This window comes from Astatotilapia calliptera, chromosome 1, assembly GCF_900246225.1.
Source record: "Astatotilapia calliptera chromosome 1, fAstCal1.2, whole genome shotgun sequence".
NCBI lineage: Eukaryota > Metazoa > Chordata > Actinopteri > Cichliformes > Cichlidae > Astatotilapia > Astatotilapia calliptera.
Genome location: NC_039302.1, coordinates 16,106,059 through 16,123,926, shown reverse-complemented (window position 1 = coordinate 16,123,926; position 17,868 = coordinate 16,106,059). Strand labels below are relative to the sequence as shown.

General features: G+C 40.4%; 1 protein-coding gene across 3 annotated transcripts in view; it reads right to left on the bottom strand.

The window, feature by feature from the left end:
- The window catches only part of ankrd11 (ankyrin repeat domain 11), a 116,259-nt gene that overhangs the window by 71,671 nt on the left and 26,720 nt on the right, over positions 1 to 17,868 (bottom strand). For 2 of the 3 annotated variants that reach the window (XM_026166284.1, XM_026166297.1), the window contains exon 2: positions 12,339 to 12,418. The exons of the other annotated variant lie outside the window; for it this stretch is intronic. The gene's annotated coding sequence lies outside the window, so the exon portion shown is untranslated. The remainder of the gene's footprint in view (positions 1 to 12,338; positions 12,419 to 17,868) is intronic. 3 annotated transcript variants of the gene reach the window in all.

Sequence of the window (17,868 nt, the reverse complement as noted above, 5' to 3'; positions counted from 1 at the left end):
AGGTGCGTAGTTGGTAGGCCTGCTAAAGGGGTACCAAAGCTATTGTTAACAAATGTGTTCCTTTAGAGAAAAAAATGACACTATGTTACAGAGAAGCCAAGATAATACTTAAGACAACTGTGTGTTGTCCTTCAAAACCTGTGGCACAGCTTGACAGGCAAAAAGACAAAGTCAACCAACCTGCCCAACCACTCCAACGTGACAAAAAGTGTTGGTGGCATGTTTTTAGATTCAATATGACACACACACACACACACACACACACACACACACACACACACACACACACACACACACACACACACTACAAGAAAAAACATCTCTTTCACAGAGTGAGCTTCCCTCCTTATCAACAGGCAGATGTGGTATTGATCCTCCCCTGGGGTTTTCTATTTACAGTCCGCTGGTTAACACAGAGAGCAGGAAGGGAGTCTTCCAGAAACTTTACTCAGCAACCATCGATTTGCCATTAAACCAGGACCTCACATTCCTTCATCAAATTTGTGAGTCCAAAACAACTAAAACAGAGGGCATGTAGTCCCATATTTTGACATGACTTTACACCCTAAACACAATGGAGAGGGCAAAGTGAAAGGAAGTGTTTCCTGTTTTATCAAAACAACCTAAGGAACATTTTTAGTAACATGCTGCTGTTGGGAGTGTTTCTGGAACTAAAAGAAAATGAAAATGCTTTCAAAAACAATGTTTATTCTTCAGTTGACGTCACACACAGTGTAGTAAACAAAGCTTAAAATTTAAATCATATCGCAGTGTATGGATGTGTACAATAACAAATTACCAGTCTAAAGAGCAATAGTGAGTCTAATGGAACTGATAGTCTTTTCTGAATGTTTAATCTATGACCAACAACTGTCTATTTGCTTGGGTGTTACTACACAGGCAGAAAAAGCATTACATTGCTTGGTGCATATCAGTAGAAGTCTGCTTTTTTTAAATGACTATTTTGAGAGTATTTGTATTGATAGCTTATAATAAATTTTGGACATTTGCTGTAGATTTTGGAATAACTGTGGGAAAGTCGACAAAAACTCAGGTCACATGCAAACCCTCTATGGTTATGCTTGTAGACAAATTGGACAGGCCAATGCAGTATGGTCACACTGAAACCACTTTAAGGACATACTCCTGCTTACAAGTGCTGAACAAGTCAAGCTTACAGGAGATAGCGATGGATGCATGTCTGCGGCAAATGGGTTTTTATACACAAGTGTCAGAAATTATATATTTGCAGGTGAAATCGCCATCAATGAAAGATGGCCTGAGCAATAACACAGACTAAAACAGTTGGAAGAGAGCCGAGGGATCTCACAAGTTATGATGACTTTATATCCCAGAAAAAGCAAAATAGTCCCAGGACAAACAAGCTAAGTGCTGGTTTGGCTGAGAAAGCAGACAGCAAAGTGCACCAGGGAGGGGAAAGAGCTGGAGGGAGACAGCAGTGGACCAACATGGAGGCAGGAGCCATGTGTTAGCACAGTTCATGACACACAAACTGTGTAACTAAAAGTCTGCAAAGGCACAGTCTCTCTTTTCGCTCTGATTTGTGTCCATCTTCTTTGCTTGCTGGTATTAGCATCAGTGTGCATCCCATCCCCCCGAACTCCATGCACACCCACAGTCAGCTACTCCGCTCCCTTCCTTCTGCTCTGCAGAGAGACGTGCAGGTTTGGCGAGGCCCAGAGGATGAAGTGGCGTGGGAAGGGTTAAGTCCAAACAGATCCATCTGCTTCCTCGTCTGTCCTCCTGGCTGGCTGGCCCAGCTTTTACACAGTCTGAAGCCTGACGCAAAGCATACACAAACAGACACAACTGGACTGCACACATCAAAAGCCACCATGCTGACAGGTATGAGTATTTTTGCAAAGCACTTTGTGATTTACAGGGGGAAATGTTTTCCAGATAGCAATAAACAAGATACTAATGCTCTTTTTTCTGTCCCTTTTTATTCAACATTTGAGAATATCTTTAGTTTCACTAAATTCACTTAGAACATACGAAAAGACAGCTACAAGAAAAACTCCAGACCTATTTACTATATTTTTATAACTATATTTTAAAAATGTTTAATGTTTAGAACAGTAAAGTTAGCCTGTCACAGAATGTTCATCGTTATTAAATGGGCATTTTTGCCCATTTTGGTTGGACTCAAACCTGGTGCCCCCTGCATTTCAGCCATATAGCATTTGTCTTCCGCTCAATCACTGAACTAAACTAGTGGCCTGAATTTTTATCTAAGAAGTGATTCTGAGGACCATGTTTGATATCTGTCCTTGGCTGAGAAGTTAGTTATAAAGGCCAGCATTTTATTTTTTCTTTCACGGTGCTGTCAGTAAAGTATCTACAATGATACACCCACTCAGAAGCCTTGAAGCTAAAGAAGCCTTTCTAAAACATCTCCAACAATATTCAAAACACAGCACAGTGAAGCTAAGGACGTTAATGTGAACTAGATGAATGGTCAGTCACACAGAGCTCATGATTATAATCACAATTAGAGTGCACGTAAACGCTGACCCCCATTTTTTTGTAACCACAAGTGAAAACTAGGGGGTGTTTAGTGTCAACAATAACACTAAACACCAAAAGCACAGAAAGAGTCAATATAAAGCAAGAAGGCTGAAGTAGAGAAATAAGCTTAGTAGAGAAGCATAAAAAAATCTCCACCTATAAAAACTCTTTCAGTTGTGTTCATGTTCGGACCCGTCCATGCCACATACACAGCCGAACAGCTGCAGGAAATCAAAGGCAGAGACAGAAAGGAAGGGGACACCCGCGTGCACTGCTGCACGCACCCTTATAAAAAGGATGCGTTGTCACTGAGAGGGACAGGCTGTCTGATGAAGGAACACCTGGCTAGGGAGAGGCCCAAACCTGCAGAACCTTCGCAGTCTTGCTGCATTTGCACTGAAACAACACAACAATAGAGGGCTACTCCTGTGCAGTATACTATTCTGCATTTGCAAAGGTGAAGTTAACACAGAAGGACTCTGTTTAGGCTGTTGACACTGAGGTGTGGGAGAGTGAATAGGAGAAAAGACAAGAGAGAGATAGAGAGAGGGGCGTGCAGACTTACACTGTGTCAGACAACAAGGTCAGCCCATCCCCGGAGAGGTGTTGGCTTTCTAACAGAGCATAGCTACTTGAAACCAAGGTCACTGCTCTGTGGCTGTGAGAGGGACTGGAGAGAGTGGGGCCAGACAGGGACAGCTTTGCCACATATGTTGTGCGGCCTCAGTGAGTGAGTAACTGGGATTTCGTAGGTCTGTTTGTGTGTGAGCATGGCTTGAATGGATGAAATTCAGATCAGTGGCAGAAAATAAATAAATAAAAGAACAAATAACATATCTACACCCACTCAGGGCTAAATTTCCTGAAACCAGATGCTTTTCTGACATAAACAAATCAGAACACAGTCCATTATCGGTGCTATTATGGCTAGAAACTGTAGAGTACGGATCTTAGCCGCTCTCTGCACTCATTCAACATTTAATGGCCCTTTGCTTGCCTTTTTTTTTTTTTTTTAAACTGCTGTTCTAGGAGAGGAGATTTACCGAGTAGCACAGATTCTAAACACAGTAAAACATATGGTTAAGTTTTGCAATTTATACCAACTCTTAATCCAGGTTAAGCCATTACAACTGACACAGAAGCATGAAACTGAAAACAAGACAACATGAATCGCTTTGTTATCTTTCCACTGTCCTCACTTTCAATAATAAATAATAAGGGTTATTTCTGCTCACAATGGGCGTTTGGAGGGTGACCATGCATATCTGCATGATTAGTCCACGCCATTAAGGAAATGTGTCTGTGTTACCCGACATAAAAGCAGTTGATGCTTTTTCCTGTTCTGCCATTTAGTAAGTACTTTTTAAGTATATTAAATCCCACTTACAAAAAGCTTCCTTTTGGTGGAAAACCAAAAACCTCTTTTTTAGCACCAATTTTGAAGTTCGCTTAACCAATTATACAAACAATGTTGGCACGCGACAGCATGTGTCATTGCTTGTGCTCTTGTCAGTAAGATCTAAGACAACATTTGAGAGCTTGAAAATATGAATACGATTTAGGCTTGCACACACTATCACCACCACCCAGCATTTCTATTTATGCACAACAGCCACAGGGGCTGAAAGAGGGTTATTGGATGGACAAACAAAACCAAACTGTGTAGGGAAGGGAGGACTACTTCAATGTTATCTTATCCTCCCCCACCTTGGACAACGGCCTAGCAGCTCTAAAATTAGCCGTCACATCTAAACACAGTCTTTGGTGTAGCAGCTACTCTTTGATGGGAACTTGGCTCATGGCTGACACACTGAAAGCGCACTCAAGCCTGTCTCAAAATGTAGAGATGAAGCCGAGATAGTACACAAATACAAACCAGACGAGCATAGCCCTCTCAATTTTTACAAATAATCTAGAAGAATATGGAGGAAGTTATTATTTTAACTGATTTCCCCTTAAAGAAAGGATGTAATGTAACAATTGTAATTTTACAAAATGACAAGCATCTTCTAACAATAAATAAATCCAACAATAATTATACTGCCACATGACAAAAATGAAAGTGAGCTGCTATGATGTGATGTTTAAGATCAGTTCGAAAAACAAGAAGTGAAAGAAGAAAATGTGACTCAGCAAGGAGACTTTGTTTTTTTAAATACAGGGTTCCGGCTGATGATAGAATAAGTAGCTGGCAATTCATAGACCACCAACATCATGAAGCAGCAGTGAGCCTAAATCAGTCTAACCATCAGGTACACTTCCTCTTTGTGCGTGCGTGTATTAACATGTACTTTAGCTTGAGGAAAACACTGCCTGAGAAACAACCATGACCTCCCAGCAAGAGCAGATTTAAGTTTTTTTTTTGTTTTTTTAAATAGATGAAAGCAGACCAACATCCTGTGTTCATAGCTATGCAGTGATACCACTATTTTGTGTGTTTTTAAGCAAATATAGGAGCGGGATTAGATATAAATGCTATGTTTACAGTATTGAATGCGTTGGCCACTCACACTCTCTCTCGGTGTATAACATTTTGTATACGCATGCATTCTTTAACAAATATATACAATAAAAAGACAGAGAGAAAACCCTAAAGAACAATAAATTGGAGAAATGTCCAATCTGATTGCACACAAATGCAGTATGAAATATACCAGCATGCAGTGATGAGGGGCCAAGCAGTTCAGCAGGTTACAGTCACCATGGCAACCAGATCTGAATTGTGTTAAAAGCGCTGAAAAGAAAAAAGTATTTATTTCCCCTTTTTGCAGTACCCCTTGGTCATTCCTAATGGAAGGGTGTTTTTGTTTTGTTTTGTTTTTGGGGGGGGGGGGGGGGGGGGGCAGGGTGCCTGTGGTCTGTGAAAATAACCCAATCACCCAATTGTAAAGTCAAGGTGGCATGTTATCAAACATAAGACCACATTGCTCTTGTAGCTTCCAACAGAGTTCAAATACAGAGTTGTAGAATTTCATTTTAACAAAAAAAAAACAACTGTGTCAATTTTTCTGTGAGTATTGAAAAAGAAAAAACAAAACAAAAACAAAAACTGGACTACATGTTGATTTAATACCTTCCAAAATGGCTGAAATTGGTGCCACGAGCTGATGTGAATTCTGCTTTCCTAGGAATTCATAAGAGTCCTTTTTTGATAACCAAGTGTAATTGCACGTGGTTTGAAAATCACACGCATAAATGAACACAAAATAAAAACCTACTGGCATAGCTAGACTGCTTGATATAGTGACACAAAAATTAAGTTAGAAATTATGAAAAAAAAACAAGAAAACAAAAACGATGATCTATGAAAAGAAGTAGTAACAGTTTAACTTCTTCACCCCCAATTATGTGTTGGTTCGCAAATATGGTGTCAACTGTCTCTAAAGACATGCTATTAAATTCTTACAAACAGAATAAATGGATTTGCAATGTCCATGGCTTCTAAGAGTCAATCATGTTCTGCCAAATTACTTAAACCACTTTTCACCACTGAAACAATCTGTTAACTATCCCAAATTCATGGCAGAAAAAACAGCAGTAATAAGGAGCAAGCTCAATGCTGCAAGATGTGTTTATGTGCCTTCCGCCATGCGATGCTTTGTATTCTTTTCACTCTCACGCCTACGAGTTACTTCCACTCACTCATAGTGCTAAATGGTCTGAACCTTCGTTACACGGAGAAGACTGGCCTCCCACTCACTACCCACTAGAAATGGCATTCTGCCACATGGGGAAGAGGGTGTCTGTGTGAGTGTGCTAAAAAAGCACAGGACAATGACACAAAAACAATAAGGGAGTAGTTAAACTCTCTCACAGCCTGTCATCCTTGAAATATTTCACATCAAATGCAAGTCAAAGTCCAACACACTGATATGGAGCCGCTGGGTAGGAAGCTAAGCTTAGTACTGCATTCCCCCTCTTCCCATTTTCCTGAATCTCAACAATCTATAGCGGACCTCAAATTCCTATGCCTAAGATGTGAGCTCTCTGCCATTCAGTGTGGCTATTAGCGTATTTCTCCAAACTCTATACCACAGTGCTTTGCCTGTTCCCTGTAAACAGGCTCCTTCTATACAGCATCAGTATGCAGTTTGCTTCAGGGGGAGGAGGAGCAGTAGCACAGGAGAGGAAAAGGGAAGGCTGGGAAAACAAAGCCTCTATGGTCCTCTCTCCAGCCGGGCCATGCCGAGCCGCAGTAGCGGGGGCGAGTTATGTAATGTGACTGGCAGGGCCCACTTCCCTGTTCAGAGCTGCCGCTCACACTAATCCCCACTGAGGAACAAGCCCTGCTTTGGAGAAGGAAGAGGAGATAGAAGGGGAGTTGTGAGGGAGCCAGTGGAGGAGGTGTGATTACAAGAATTTTTCCCTTTCATCTGCACCAAATCGAACACCCAGACATCTCCCCTCTCAGCTCCTCTTTTGAAAGATAAAAGAATTATATCAGCACTGCTGATGGCTGGCTACAGCATAGACTGAGACAGAAGCCATGCAGTAAAGACACGTTCCCATCACTTAGGAATCTTTCTGATGACTAATTTATCAGTTGTTTAAAGCAGAGAAAGACTAAAAACAAGAAAACATTTGAAACAGGATACAATCATGTGCTACATGTGAATTTAGAATCTTTCGATAGTCAAATCATATTTTAAATGCTGCAGATCTGTGTGGTTCTTCCTGTCCACACAGAACGTGGTTAATGGCAACATACTGGCCAGAGACCATAAAGTCAAACCTGACTTCAGGCGACAAAAGGCATATCAAAGAATGCCTCTGATAATGGTTAATCAGTAATCAAATCTGGAACTGCCACTGGATAGAGTCTATCACTTCATATGTGGGTGGGGCTTCAGCTACACCACTTCGGATTAATTTATCTAGTGTGCCAGCAGCCTTTCATTGTTACAGGTTAGTGTCCACACTGCCTGTGCAGAATACTGCTACGCATGTGTCAGTTTACTCGGACACAGCCAATATACAACCGCTCATTTTCTACAACAAAGTGCTGCAGAACTGGCTGCTTCACTCAGCTGTCATCTGCTTACTTTTCACCTTGCTTGTTTACAATTTCCAGACATAGAAGGAAAGAGGGGCGCAGCCGTCTGTTGAGGCTGCTAGTGGTGGGTGGCATCAACCAACAGAAAACTGGAATTGCATATAATAAAAACAAACAAACAAACAAACAGAAAATTGGATTAACTAGCTGGTATTTCTGGTGGTTACTAGTGAGGACAGACAAATGGTGGTCATAGTTCATACGCTCATAAACGTAGTTCTACAAACATATTAGTTAAACATTTCTGTCAAAACGCAGTATGGATGCTGATTAATAAAGAAGTCAGCGCAGGGGCTTTGGTGCACCGTAGTAGAACCTCTTCTTTCAGTCATGATATGAAAAATCTGTGCTCGCTATGCAACCCATTCAGCTACACAATCTTGATCAGGAATCTCTACTTCAGGCCGAGAAAAATGAATGTGAGAAAAGATAACGCTAAAATGATGTCTGTACCATTTGTACGAGCAGATCACTGTTAACCCCACATAAAACTCACGCAGACAACTCATGCAGACATGACACCAAAACAGTCATGTTGGTAATAATAAACACACAGGGCAGAGAAAAGAACAAGTAATCACCAGGAACCTCAGTCAATTCTGCTAACCACGGAGACCAGGTGGAGGATTTAAAGCGGTTAAAAATAAAAGTCTGATTCTGATTTACTGAGCTGCTTGCCTGGAAACCATGTGACCAGCATCACATGAGGAGAGGGAGGAGGAGAGTGGCAACACACACACACACACACACACACACACACACACACACACACACACACACACACACACAGAGCTCCACTCCTGGTACGATAATAAGCTTTGTGATCAGTTTCCTTGGTTTCCACTGACAGTAAGCAGATATAGGCAGCTCGGAGAGGTAAACAGAAGCTGCTCTTGCTAGTGCACGGCCACAGGCGCAGGGACGCGAGAGAGGCGGATGGGGAGGAAACAGAGAGAGATGAATTTGTGCAGAAGAGGTGCATAGGCAGCCTCGCAGCTGTTGGGTGTCGGGCAGTGCAGACAGTCCAGACGCTGAACCTTCAGCAGCTGAGTTAAAAAAACAAAACCAACTATTTTTTGCCCTTTCATTTCAATCTCATCTGTGAATTATATTTAACTGCTACCAACTTTACTGCATTTCCTGCCACAAGGCAGTGCGTGTTTGTTGATAGAAGTACAGTAAAATGGGTTGTGCTCTCAGCTACTCGCATTAATCAAACATAAAGATGTGTTTGTGCGTGTGCAATGCATGTGTGAGTGAGACAGATAGAGGGTAACGGAGGGCTTTTGTTGGACACATGCTAGTTCTGCACTACATGAGCTGTGACCTACTTTTTTACAGTCTCACACACACACACACAGCCTTTGACAATGGGACAGGAAAGCAGAGGTTAGGCTTGCACTAAGCCCTATTCTTAATACATGCATTCCAATGGATAGAGCTCAGGGGCTGCTGAGCTTTCAGCCTGCCTGTTGGTACAAGCATCTCCTGCACAGTCTCATGCATGCCTAACAATACAGAGTAAATCCAACTACTTGTAGCATTTAGGCACATATGTGCATGTAAAGGGTCTAATGATAAGTAGAAAAAAAGAGCATTTTATAACTGATATATATTTGCAGCCAAAGTGAAAATTCTGAATAACAAAGTTTGCTTTCTAAAAATAAAACAAACCATTGGTAAGTATATAAGCTGCACTGCAACAAAACATGTTTGCCCTCATAGAAACACTTAACACAATTGTGATGTTTATTTCAATTTAGTCAGTAACGCATTAAAACATACCATATGATGATGCCATAGCACCAGTGGAGCTTTAATAGGCTTCAGGGGAAATAAAAAACTGCAAATCCCATGAAAATGACATCTTTTCCTATTTTTGTAGTTAGCGGTGAGCATGAAACCACATGGAGGTTCATGCTAGGGCTGCTCGATTATGGCAAAAATGATAATCACGATTATTTTCACTGAAATTGAGATCACGATTATTTGACGATATTTATTTAACCCTTTAAGACCTACCATAGAACCGAGTCCACCAGAGCTTATATTATTTTTTTTACATGCTGTAGTGCCATTTGTGGGAGCATTTCAAGTTGCTATACATCAACACAACTGTTATAGCCCATATTTTAATAATATGTATGCATTAAGTCCATAGTAATTACATAAATTGCAAAAAAGTGCAATAAACTACAAAAAAAATTGAAAATCGCTTTTGTTTTGTTTACATATATTTCTACTTGGAGAAATTTAAGAGGCTTATCCCTCAAAACTTTAAATACAATAAAGTTGCAAAAAATAGTTTCCCACCACAGGAAATTTATTTTGAGTGTCTTCATAGTTTTATTTTGGAGATACAGCAATTTTTATATACTGCAGGAAAAACAAAAAACAATCCTATGATGCAAATTTGCAAAGAAAACAGCATGTGCATCATTTCACTGTGGGAAGTGTTACGAACAGCTGATAGGAACGGCAAAGCGTGTTTCTGGAATATTATGTTTTTGTTCCTGCAAGCGCTTTTTATGCAATTTTTGCAAAGCTTTATGTGGAAGGAAACCGTGACCGAGGACAAGCTGATGGCATCAGATGTAAGTACAACTCCTCCGGTTTCATATGCAAAACAAATTATTGCGCTAGCTTACACGGTTCAGGTTCTACAGGGATTTAAAAATAGTTACGCAAAACGGAGCGTGCTGCTCTGACCGGCTTTAAAGGGTTAACAATGACTTTAAAAAATAATATAAAATAGTGTGCAACACCACTGAAGTTTTTTTTTTTTAAAACTCTCTTTTCAACCAACGGCAGTCACTCTCCAAATAACTTCTGCTTAGCTTTCCGGGCTTCCCTCGGGTCCTCTTAATCAGCGGTCTCCAACCTTTTTTGCGCCACGGACGGTTTATGCCCGACAATATTTTCACGGACCGGCCTTTAAGGTGTCGCGGATAAATTAGGGAGGGGCTAATAATCGGCTCAGTCATTTTTAATGATCGTTGAAAGCCCAGATCATAATCGTGATTAAAATTCGATTAATTGAGCAGCCCTAGTTCATGCTGACAACTTGATGCCGTATATGCCAATGTAGGAGGTGCTCTGAACAGCTGATCAGATCGATAAACTGTTTGGATTATGTTTTTGTTGTTCCATGCACTTTTTATGTGATTTTTGCAAACCCAAATTAGGAGGGCGATATGACCAAAAATATTTATCACGATATACATTTGAAAATTTGCGATAACGATATAACTGACGATATAATTGACACTAGACAAGATACTTTACAACTCCACAACTTTATTCGTGCAAAACAAATATTAAAAAAAAATCGAGGTGTTTTCACTTAAACGAGCAGCTGTTTTTATCTGCATTAAAGTTATATAAAAATTTAACAGCACAAATGCAAATTCCTTGCTGACAGTTTAACCAAAAGGCATTTCCAGTGGAAATTGGAGGACATATCCTCAGCATAACCATGTATAATATCCACAAAACTTAAAAAGAGGTTATACACACACAATACCGTAATACTATGCTGAAGCACAGTACGTATCACTCCGCGAGGCTCCTGCCGATGATAGCCGCAACACTCCGACAATCCATCAAGCGGTGCGGCTTCGTAGCTTAGCAAAGTTCTACTAAAACATTTGACAGATTTTCGAGCGCCGTGTACCACAGAAAATCGTTTCGAGGTCAGTAAACACAACCAGAACTCATACATAGGGCACACAGGATTATATGGGGCACTGTCGATTTTCAGAAAAATCAAAGGATTGATTTTAAGTGTGCTGTATTTTCCAAACAACACGGTAATAACGACGGCCCGCTAGCATGCTCTACCAAAAATAGTGCTTTGTTGTGTATCTGATGGACAAAAGCTAAACCAGTTCCACACCACTGAAGTTGCAGCATTTTTACAAACCAAGTGTGGGTCATCCGTTTCATTCAACAATCTGCTTTCGCCCTTCTTATTCCCTGTCGCCGGCACGCTTTTTCCGCCATGTGCGTATGAAAACAAAGGCACTGCGCATGCGTGTTTTACCCATATTCTATCGTGATATTTCATTTTCCTATCATTGCCCGACATTAGACCAGTATTACCGTGAACGGTATGATATGGCCCAGCCCTACCCCCAAATGGAAGAAAACAGTGGTCTGGGACATGTTAAATCCGGTATATCCAAGTCCAATTCGTCTGGTTTTAGATGCCAAAAGAATTATTACTCTAGCTTATTTGGTTATACCTGGATTTCAAAATGGATGTTTGATAGTAAAGGGCATGTTGGGAATAACACGGAGAGACTGTCACACCGCACCAGAGCTGGAGTTATCCATTTTTTCATTTTTCTTTAATAGAAACTGGTTTTACACAAGATCATATCAAACAAGTTTACTTGCAAAATATCCAAATCTAATTCTTGGGGGGCTCTACAAATATATCACAATGAAATTAGTCAAGAACTTCAGGAGAACAAGCTATGAATATAGGGTCACCTAAACTAAAGAGAGGTCAATTCAGAGCTAACTCTTCAATCCATAGCAAACACCTGAAAACTTCTCCATGTGAATATCATTTGATTCCTGTGCTCTCCTCGTAAAGAATGTCTTTGCACACAACATGCATCCCAATCCCAAAAAGCCCTCAAAAGAAACAAACAGCCATAAAACATCTTTTTAAGAAGAAACTTCTCGCTAGTAGAGGTTCAGTGAAAGAGGCCTAAAAAGACCAAGTAAAAAATTATTTGTGTCAACATACCGATTCCATGGCTGTAGGAGAATGTCAGTGGGCTAAAATCCAAATAGAAAATACACCTGCTGCTGCAGAATCCACGAATTCTGAAAAAGGATAAAAAAAAATATATATATATATAATATATATAAAATTATTGAACAGAAAAACACAAACAGTCTCACATTTTTATGCAACACATTCAGATGGACGGAGAGGGTAAAATTTATCCTCAAAGGATCTCTTAGTTATTTAACTGACAAAAGCAGTGAAGCATTTTGTCCCCACATTTGCTCCTCCAACTAAACACTAGATACTCCCATCTTTGTCTTATCAAAAACATGTTACCTCATGTACTTCAAAGTGATTTCAATATGTTACAAAGATAAACTTTTCCTTATCCTTAACCTTCCGCGCCTGGACATGTCATGTCCACGCAATTTGAATTTCCATGCACCAGTATCCTTTTTATGACTGTATGGTTTGCAAGTCTGGGGAAAAAAAATTCAACCTCTGAACAACAAGTGACTATATGAAATACGTCAGAGACAGGTCAACGAGTAATGGCATAAAGAGAAATCCTGAAGTCAGTGTACTGCTGTTGGCCCTGCCCCCAGTCCAACCACACAATGAGGACAAGGGTTTATCAGGATTTAGGCAGCGGGACATGGGAGGGTATTTAACAGGGGCCCAGTGTTGGGTTTGGCATTCCGGTGATTTTGGGACAAAACTCCAATCTGAACCCACACGTATTACATCATTTCATATGCTTTAATGCATTATAACAGGGCTAAAGGGAAAAATTCAATAGCATCTTGTTTTCAGTTTTAGCACAGGCAGGGTGGCAAGTGTGAATGCAAGACAGGATTAAGGTCAGACCTCCCTAGGAGGGCCTGAGTGGTAAGGAGGATGATGGTTAGATGTGCATTTGTGTTTGTACTGGAGTGGAACCTGTGGGGGCTTTCCCAGTGGGAAGTACAGGATTGATGGATTGTTACAATCCAGACAGGGAGTACAACACCACCCTCCCAGAGTTTGTAATACAGGATAAGGACAATCCATTTTATTGATCCCAAAAAAACAAAACAAAACAAAAAAAACAACCCGCCAACAAAAAACCAACTGACAAAGACCATAACGATGAAACCAAAGCCAACTTTGGTAGATAAGGTTAATCGGTCGAGTCACATTATAGTGCTTAACACACCATATTACTAAGAGTAAAAGTGTTTGAAATTTAACAACTGTTATCTGTACAATATAGTAAAACACTGCATTGTGTCACTCCAGAGACAATGAAAATATGTTCCCTTATTGTTAAAAAATAAATTAAAAAATAAAAATAATATCCCCATTCCTTTCCCCTTCAGCATGACAACTCAGACCAGCTATTTGTACTGTTTGACCAAGTCAGACAACGTGTTGCACAAACAACTTGTTTTGAGCGTGATTCAACCACTACTACCTTCTCCAGAGACCTTTGTAAGATTTGAGATTTTTTTGTCAGCTTTCTACAAAATGCTTCTGGACATGCATATTTTATTCTGCTTAGCCTGTATTGCAGAGTATGTCAAAGAGAGCAGTGTTTTATATTTTAATTATACTCTGTTAAACAGAAAAAAAAAAGACAGCCGACCTGTCCCTTTGCACAAATTCTTTTAGAAGAAACTGCTAAGGAAATACGAGTGACATAAGAAGTTCAACTACGGTGCAGAACAGACGACAGATATCCATCTTCAGGGAGATAGTCAAACAGGTGCCAATGAAATAAGCAAGAAAGAAAAATGGATCATCATCTTTGTGCACAGCCTATGAAATCAGCTCACATGAAATCTGCGGTGAGAATCACAAAATATGTGTGCATTGCTCAGGGAACAAAAGCCAACTAACACCAAGGTGGAACGGTTGTTTACCTACTGGAACCGACAAACTTCTTACTGATGCTTTCGTCTTAGATAAAGAGCGTTGACTAAGCTACACCAGGAGAGCATGAGAGAGTGACGCATATGTGCTGCACACCCACAAAATCTACTGAACAGGCAAATTTAGACAAAACATTAACCCGACTGACATGAGTCCCATAAAAGCCTAACTTTTGACTGTAGAAGTCTCCAAACGCTGACACGTTTCTATGTTTTCTATACAACTGTGTAAGATTTGTTTCTATACTAATACAGGTCAACAGGTTGAAACACCTGCTTAAAGTGTGGCTCCACTTAACTCCTCTTCGTAAAAAGCCTCACCTTCAAACTATGCAGAGCTGACTTCAAACATTTAACATGATCATGCATAATTAGAAGACATTTCTAGCTCTGCATCACCATGACAACAGGTCTGCATATTCACTTCTGCATCTTCACTGTCACCATTATCAAGCTGCTGAAATATCAGCAGTGTTTTTCAGATTTCTTCACCAACTTTATTGCAGCACTGCAGGTCACATGTCAGCGAGGAACAGAAGAATATGTGAGGCACGGTGCAATAAGCTACAACATGTGTGCACTTCTACAAGCCTTTCTAAATCCTGCTCCAAGGTGAGCGAGCTAGTGAGACCAGCCCTGGTTTTAATGGTGACCTTCAACAAGAATCAGAGCCCGTCTTTGATGCTGACAGACTATGACTGATGAAAGAGATAAATCTCTTCACTGGAGCTTGGAGAATAGAACTGCGCCTCAAACATTTGGTTGCAGCAAAATAAAGAAAGAAAAAAAGACAGAGGTATAGTTTAGAGAGCTTTACTTACCTAACCATCTCATCAGCTGTATCAACACTGCAAATGTCCTGCCGTTTAAACTTAAGACTAGACTCACTGTGTGCAGTGAGGACAGAGACCAACAGTTCCATGTGAATGACCACTAATGGCACCTGAAGTGCGTGTTCTCTTTGTGTAAAGAGAAAGGCCTTCTCTGGATGTTTTGGGATTATGGAGGACAGGCAAGATTTAACACAGGTTTCAGGGCACAGATATCTTTTTGCTTCACTTTCTGCAAACCTGAATCACTACTTGTTTTCCATCAGAAGTCTGGACCATAAAACACAAACTCAACAGTGCTCCCCAAGGCTATAACGCACCTCTTCAGTCAGCTCTGTGTCTGGCTGTCCTATCATAGAGCAGATCAGAGGCAGCTGAAAGTCAACCTGGAACAACAGCTCAGGCCCTTGTCTGATTTCATAAAGAGTGTCACAGGCCACATAGGCATCGTGCAAGGGCATTCAGACCAGAAATACTGCAGGACTTTACCGAGGTAAGAGACTGAAACAAAAAGTTGTGTTTTTCTTTGATATCACAGATGCTGTACTGCAAAAACTAGAAATAATGAACACATGGAATGGGGTGAACCAATGCTAGTGCATCTGACAAAAAAAACAGACATCTCAAGAGCTATGTATGGAGACTTAGATCATCAGAGACAAAGAAATAACCAAAAAGCAGTATGCAAATTAGGGCTGGGCCATATTATACCGTTCACGGTAATACCGGTATAATGTTAGGCAACGATAGGAAAATGAAATATCGCGATAGAATGGGAGTAAAACGCGCATGCGCAGTGCCTTTGTTTTCATACGCACATGGCCGATTGTTGAGTGAAACAGATGAACCAGAATTGGTTTGTAAAAATGGTGCAACTTCCGTGATGTGGAACTGGTTTGGTGTTTGTCCGTCAGATACACAACAAAGCACATTTTTTTGCAGAACATGCAAGCGGCCGTTGTTATTGTCGTATTTGTCGGACTAAGATGCTCTTAAATCTGGGAGTAATCTGGGTCCTAAACTCCGTATAATTCAGGTCAAACAAAACTGCAGCATCACTTAGAGTTAAAAACTGTCTAAATTCTTTCATCTTTAATAAAACGATCAGCATTGCTGCTTTACCAGGTGTAACTATAAAGTTTAACTTCCAGGCATCCATGAAAACAAAAGTTATTACATTTAACGGAGTTAGAAGTTAGCAGGAAGCTAGCGGAAGTTAGCTCGCTAGTTTCGCTAGTTACCTAAGCATGATATTGCATGTTCTGACTGAGAGATTTCTGAAAAAAATCAAACGTACAGCTCTGCTATCACTTCCAACATAAATGAAGACAGGAAACTAAACAGCAGTGACGTTTGTAGGGTTACTGAAGTTGGGCTAGCTGGTATATAATGATGTGCTACGTGATCGCTAGCGACACAGCTATGTTAGCATAACATAAACAGTGAAGCTGGAGGACGAACACTAACACTTTTCCACTTATAAAAGTTAACGTGAAGGTTCTTCATGGTTAGAGACAAATGCAATCGCATGGCAGGATGCTGTAAACGGACCAAACTTCAGTCAGGAGAACAACTGAAATAATCCATCCACAATACGAGGTTAGTCATTAATATACTGCAACAACATGGGAATAGAGCAGCTGCCAGAGAATTCAACATTAATGAATCAATGGTACAGAAGTGGAGGAAACAAGAAGAATGAGTTTAATAAAGTTTGATTTATCTGACTGCTTTGTTTCGCTTAATGTGCCTTATAATCCCGTGCACCTTAGGGCAGGGATAGCTCAGTAGGTAAAGTGGTCGCCCCATGATCGGAAGGTCGGCGGTTCGAATCCACTTAACGGCTACCCTGAGGTACCCCTGAGCAAGGTACCGTCCCTACACACTGCTCCCCGGGCGCCTGCTTAGTGGGCTGCCCACTGCTTCACTGAGTGAATGGGTCAAATGCAGAGAAAAACAAGTAATTTCCCCATGGGGATCAATAAAGTATCCATTATTATTATTATTATGGTCCGAAAAATGCGTACTGCACACTGCAGTTTAATGTTGCAAAGCACCTATTTTTAACTTCAGTGGATATTATATATGGTTATGCTCAGGATATGTCAGCCCATTTCTACTGGAAATGCCTTTTGGTTAAACTTTCAGCAAGGAATTTGCATTTGCACTGTTACATTTTTATAAAGCTTTAATGTACATAAAAACCAGCTTCTTGTTTAAATGAAAATAAATGGAAGGTTGTCTTTTTGCGCTAGTAATGTTGTGGAGTTGTATTTTGTCTCGCATCAATTATATCGTCGGTTATATCGTTATCGCAAATTTTCAAATGTATATCGTGATAAATATTTTTGGCCATATCGCCCTGCTCTAATGCAAATAGTATTGCACCTCATATGCACAGAAGCAGCTCAAATTCAGGCATCGAGATCTGGATTTTAAAAACAAAAAACAAAAAAACCAATGAATTTCTCAACTTTATATTAACAACATATCGTTAAAATGTTCTAATGTGAACAATTTGGGAACATATCATTTATGGAAGTGGTATAGACTGGGGGTGCACATAAGTGGTCCACAGGTGCGCATTTGCTGTCAAAATAAAAGACGCGCACCAAATAAGAAGTTGCAACGCGCGTTTGCATACATATAAAAGGCACTGTTTTTGTCCGCTAAAGTGGGATTTTCACGGCATATTCTGCACCACATCTCTGTGTGTTCATCATTGGTTTGAAGCCAGCTCACCTCCTGCAACCATACACGCTTCTTTTGCAGAATGGACTGCCACAAACGATTATTTTGATAGTC